The sequence below is a fragment of the Henckelia pumila genome, chromosome 4 (genome assembly GCF_033568475.1).
Source record: "Henckelia pumila isolate YLH828 chromosome 4, ASM3356847v2, whole genome shotgun sequence".
Taxonomy (NCBI): domain Eukaryota; kingdom Viridiplantae; phylum Streptophyta; class Magnoliopsida; order Lamiales; family Gesneriaceae; genus Henckelia; species Henckelia pumila.
In genome coordinates, this window is record NC_133123.1 from 201,903,764 (window position 1) to 201,909,436 (window position 5,673).

At 37.1% G+C, this 5,673-nt stretch overlaps 1 pseudogene; it reads right to left on the reverse strand.

Moving 5' to 3' along the window:
- Window positions 1–395: 395 nt before the first annotated feature.
- LOC140863038 (SUMO-activating enzyme subunit 2-like) lies at window positions 396–5,265 on the reverse strand (annotated as a pseudogene).
- Between the last annotated feature and the right edge of the window lie 408 nt (window positions 5,266–5,673).

Here is a 5,673-nt window from a genome sequence, read left to right on the forward strand (position 1 = left end):
TACATCCTTGAAGTATTATCCTAAAAGTAAAATTTTGTTAACCACACCTGTATAGTCCAACGTCTGAATAGTAACTCTCGGAACACCAATGATGAAAGCATGCAAGTGCACTATTCCTCGCGTGTCGAGGTAGTAACTTTTCATGAATTTTTCATTTGTCACTTGACAATGTTACTTTGTTTATTTCTTTTATTTAGAATCCACGGATCTATCTCTTTCCATTCTTATCTCTTCCTTTGAATCAAACTTCTCCTCTCCATACACATTCGGGTCCATTTCAGATTGCATGTTATAAAGATCTAGGTAGGTGGAATAGACAATATAACGACCAGATTCATAAAGAGAGAGCTTACAAGACAATGAGAGCCTGAAAAGTGAGAAATTGAAAAAAAGGATGGAGGCAAGCCTTGGACCATAAAATGGACAGTGCCAACGGAACCGTACTTTTTAACCTAAATTCCCAGTTCCTTCATTCACAGAACCTAACAATCATAAGTTACATGGTTGATCCTACCTATCCTTCTGAGTTAGGATACATGACAAAAAAGAGGGGAGGATAACAGATCCAGAGTTCAGCCATCGAAGCTTCGTGTTTTAAAACTGGAGGCACCATAAAAGCACCAAAAGAATCACCAATTCTCTGTATTCTACAAAGCTAGGGTGAGAAGCGCTAGTTAAAACAAATCTAAAGGAAAAGAAGTGCCTACTTCTCCCTCTTCTTCTTGCTAGAGTCGGATACCCCTTCATCAAGCAGGATAAGATCGTCACTATCATCGATTTCTTCCACTTTTCTTTTAAATTTTGTTTCAATGGTAACAGATGATTGATCCGAAAAAGAAACAGATATGTCGGATAACTTTCTTTTGTTTCCAATATGTGTTGGGATGATATGTAATTCATCTTCTTCAGTTCCAAGAGAGGTAGCTGCAGGTACAGTAGATGTACTAGCACCATTGTCAACCGCGGTCTTGTCGTTAATTTCTTCTGATGGAGGTTCTGTCCAGCCAGAGAGAATCATCCCATCAGGTTCTTTCTCCTCGTCAAATTCCTCCCTGAAAAAGAAATAAATTGTATGTCCAACACTTAATTTTTTTTTCTTCAAATTGACACATTTAAGCAGCAGGGCAAATGGGAATAAAAAACTAGATACCAAACAGAATGTGAAATATAAACCCAAATAAACTTTGTATAACAAAGTGGAGCACCTGACATGGATTCACACGCTGATTCAGAAAAATCAGAATAAAAGAAACACCAGGGAAAATGGAGAAAGTAGGAAATAAAAGCAGAAATTTGTCTCGTTATATGTCCAATCTGAATGGCCAAGAGAAGGTATTGATTTTGGATACTGCAATTACACTAGGAACCATGCAGGCCGAACACCCTTTGATTTACGGGATGTAATATTTTGTACCCAGATGTTAACCTTGAAATTCAAATGAAGGCAGTTGCCAGTCAAAACAAATAATGAACTAGTATTGAGCTTATATGAATACCTAAATTCAGTTTGCTTTATGAGTCCAAACAATCAGACCCGGCGTATGATTAAACCACAGTCAGTTATCTTCCCTGGAGTATAGTCTATTGAAAGAGTGACATCTTAAAAGTAGAAGTGTAGAACAAGTATGATGTAATGTCAGGCATCCGGAAAGTCGGGGAAAGACAATTGATTTGGGTTGTAGGGAAAAACAAGTTGTGAAATACTGAACAGGTGGCTGTATCATGAAACGAACCTATGCTCGACATTTATGCTACATTTAAGCTCTTGCTGTAGATCCTCAACTGTGAGCGTTGTTCCGCCAGTGACCGGAGAAGGAAGTTTAGCCAGTACCTAAAGAAGATGCACAAGCTAAGTGTAACACCATCATAGCAAAAAAAAAAAAGGGAACAAATCGAAAATAAAAAAAATGATATATTTATATATATATATTTTGAATCTAACTTTCATATATATGTGTGTGGGGTTGTGTGTGTGTGAAAGTTGAGGCGATCTACCTTTTCAAGGTTAGCAGCATAATTAGCAACCTCGTCTTCCTCAAGATCTTCACCAACCTCATACAGAAGCAATGAACCATGCATGATCAAAGGCAAATTCATGCCAAGCTTTGCTTTCACAATCTTGTCAACTATGTCCCTCAACTTTGAACGATGTGTATTTACCACAAGAGTCAAAGGTGTCTAATTGCAAAGATATATAGTGGGATTAGAATGAAATTGTCAAACGTGAATCTACTCTCTTTATTCAAAGACTCAAAATAGAAAAAAATTCCACACAACACTGACAAATTTGAGGAGAGAAAGAAAGCCCCAACAAACCTTGGAACAGACATAGCATGACTTGTTTGGCTCAAAAGGCTCAACTGGCATAAGAAGCATTTTTCTTGAAGGATGTTCAAGACAATAAGTCATCCTACACACACAATATCCTGTTAGAACGTAAAACAAAATTACTACAATAGAGTATTAGTGTCATGATCTCTTTCTAAAGAAAAGAAAGGTAATTCAAGTCAATCTCTCAGACACGTAGTTCCTCAGAAGATTCCTACTGTTGTCAAAATGGCAGTGAGTACTGTTAGGGAATTATTTCCCTGAAATCCGGAGAGAGAGAGAGAGAGAGAGAGAGCAGAGCAGAGCTGCCTGGCGTGAGAGTTTAGTGCATTGCCGACCAGCATCCGCTATGTGAAAAACCTTAAACATGACTGACTAGGCAATACATGAAGCACATGGTGATACAATAAATATAGCCCACCTGTAGCTTTTAGTATCATTTTGCAGCACCTTAACAGCCTCAATCACAATCAACCCAGCAATGATGGCATTTGTTGTGGCAACAGCATGCACAATATTGCCAGCTATACCTTTAGCCTCGAAGAGGCTATGCAACGGGATGCCAAATGAAGAAGCTCTGATATTTGCAGCAGCAGTAACAAATTCTACTGCTAATTGATCGTCTTTATCGAAAATCATGTTACCAATCTCCTGAAGAGATTAAAAGTTTTAAACATGCCGAAAATGAAGAAATTGCATAAACAGATAAAATCACATAAATTTTCACTTGTCTCAAACCTTTTCTCTCTTTGCAAAGCATAATCCTACTGCCTCCAAAAAAACTTTCGAGTTTTCCTTTAAGCTCCAAAGATCCTGTGGATTTTTCAGACCTAGAGATGCCATTGCAGATACTGATGAAGTATCTTCGAGAACAGAATTCTTCTCCAGATTTCCATTCTGACCAATCAGTTCATCTGGTATTACATCTTTGCTATAAATAGGCCTTGGCCTGTTACGATTTTTCCATGTCTCTTCATTGGACAGAGCTACCTCAATGTTATAGCCAAAAACATGATCATATATTCTCCTTGCATACTTTTCAATATTCTCATCCACTTTGCGCTAAAAAACATCTTCTATTTGTTCTGACGAAACGGAGGCATCACTTGAACGAACATTTAAATCATTTTCTCGATTTTTATCCCCAAATAACTTAGCAAATAGCAGTTCCTTTGCCCAAACAATGCAATGAACAAACTGCAATAATAGCAGTCAGTATCATAGCAAAATACTTGTAACTTATGAAATGTGAAAGACTATAAGGACAATTCAAGGGCTTCTTTCAAATAACTACAATCATATGGTATTACAATATCATCAAATTTATAACACTTCTCAATTCGACACAGTGTCAAATAATATGCAGAGTACATGTAACAAGTGTAGGTCTTTTATTTTGAAATAAAAACAGGGCAATGACATGACATGAGTACAGAAGAAGCACAAATCAGCTCACACAGATTTACACAATCCATGCTCAACCATGAAAAATCTACTCAATAACCCAATCCTATATCTTCATCTACTTGGTAAGTAACTAAATTATGAATACCAAGTACTCACACAAACAAACATAAAACATAAAGCCAGTAACCATATGCATGTCAAAATTCAACCCAGCTCAACTCACAAGAAAAGAGGATATATTGACATTAAGGTGCTGATACCTTTGATGGAGTACTTGTGATGGTACAAACAGGGTAAGTTTTAGGAGCTGGCTTCGCCTGGCATTCATAACATTCCGTTCTACCCTTTACATGAACAGTAACCTGCTTACACAAATTTTAAAAAAAAAGAGGAAGATATCATGAAACATGAATTAAAAATAAAAATATATGACAACCGACACAAGAAAAAGAGTCACCACCTGTCCAAGAAAACCAGTGGTTCCACTTTCAATCAATGGAACAGAAGCGGCCAAGCAAAGGCGGTTCACATGTCTCCGGGCATCTAAATTATCGAGCCCATTCAAAACAACATTGAATTGCCTGAAGAAATCAACATTGAAATCAGGATCCTTTACATTTGCATGGTATGATGTGATGTTGATCTGAGGCCTAAATTTTAAGACAGCATCACGAGCAACCTGGTTTAACATTTAGCCGAACAATATGAGGAAAGAGGGCTGGGTAAAAAAGCCGGCATCTTGAAAGAGACTACATTGACACTCACTTTAGCTTTTGATTGCCCAACATGTGATTGTCGAAACAAGAATTGTCTGTTAAGGTTGCTCACTTCAATTGTATCCATGTCAATCTGCATCAAGGTAAGGTATATCATTCTAGATGACCATCACAGTTTTAATACCATATTTGGTGGCATAAAATCAAAGCACCATAAAGTTGCAACAACTGAAACAATCCACGGCAGCACAGACAAACTAAAACCAAATTCAAAACAAAAACCATTTCAAATTCAGAACTCCAAAGTCCAACCCCATAACTAAAATCTCAAAGCAGCTCGAACAACTTGTACACTCACTCGTAAATCGTTGCCACAGTAGCTGAAGTAAAACCCACGAAACAAACACTACCCAGTGCAAGTTACAAGCCAAACCAACAATTAATTCCCCCAGATGGGCATTCCTAAAACTCTAGTGGTATAAGAAGAGCCGAAATCACCAATTAATTAAATTAAAATACTAACAACGAAATAAGGAGAGGCAGACAAAGTACACTCACGATATGAATATCTTCGAACCCTGAGAGCGCCAGGTTTTTGAGAAGCTCACACCCTATCCCGCCGGCTCCCACCATAAGCACCTTAGCGCCCTGACCACACCACAAAATCGCCGCAATTCACCCATTAGACAAAATATAACCGTTCATCGGCAGAATCAAGTACAGAATCTACCTTGATTGCAGATAAATGTGGAAGTTCCGCAGCCATTTGTACAGAGACTGTGTGTCCGCGAAGTCAGCAGTTCAAGAGTCTTTCGCTTCAAATGTATTAATGCGCTGCGAATCTTTTCAGTATTCATTTAAACACAAAAAACTCACATTTTACTATTTTAGTCCTCTAATTTATTAAATTTGTAGATTTGGTACCGCTTGATTCGAGGATTAGATAATTATAAAAATTATAAATATAAGGAATATGAAAGATTAAGATAAATAATATATTTTGAAAAAGCATAATATGTTTGGTTTGATTGATTAATCGTAAGTAGTCATATCATATAGTATTTGATGTTTGTGATAATTGATAGGTTAATATCTACAAATTCATGCCGTTCCTAAAATGCTCTTGTTCAATATTAAAAAAGTTTTAAGTTCATAAAAAGGAAGATGCATAGCCAGATTAAATAATTGGACCTCAAATAGCCATTTTCTCACCGATCTCACG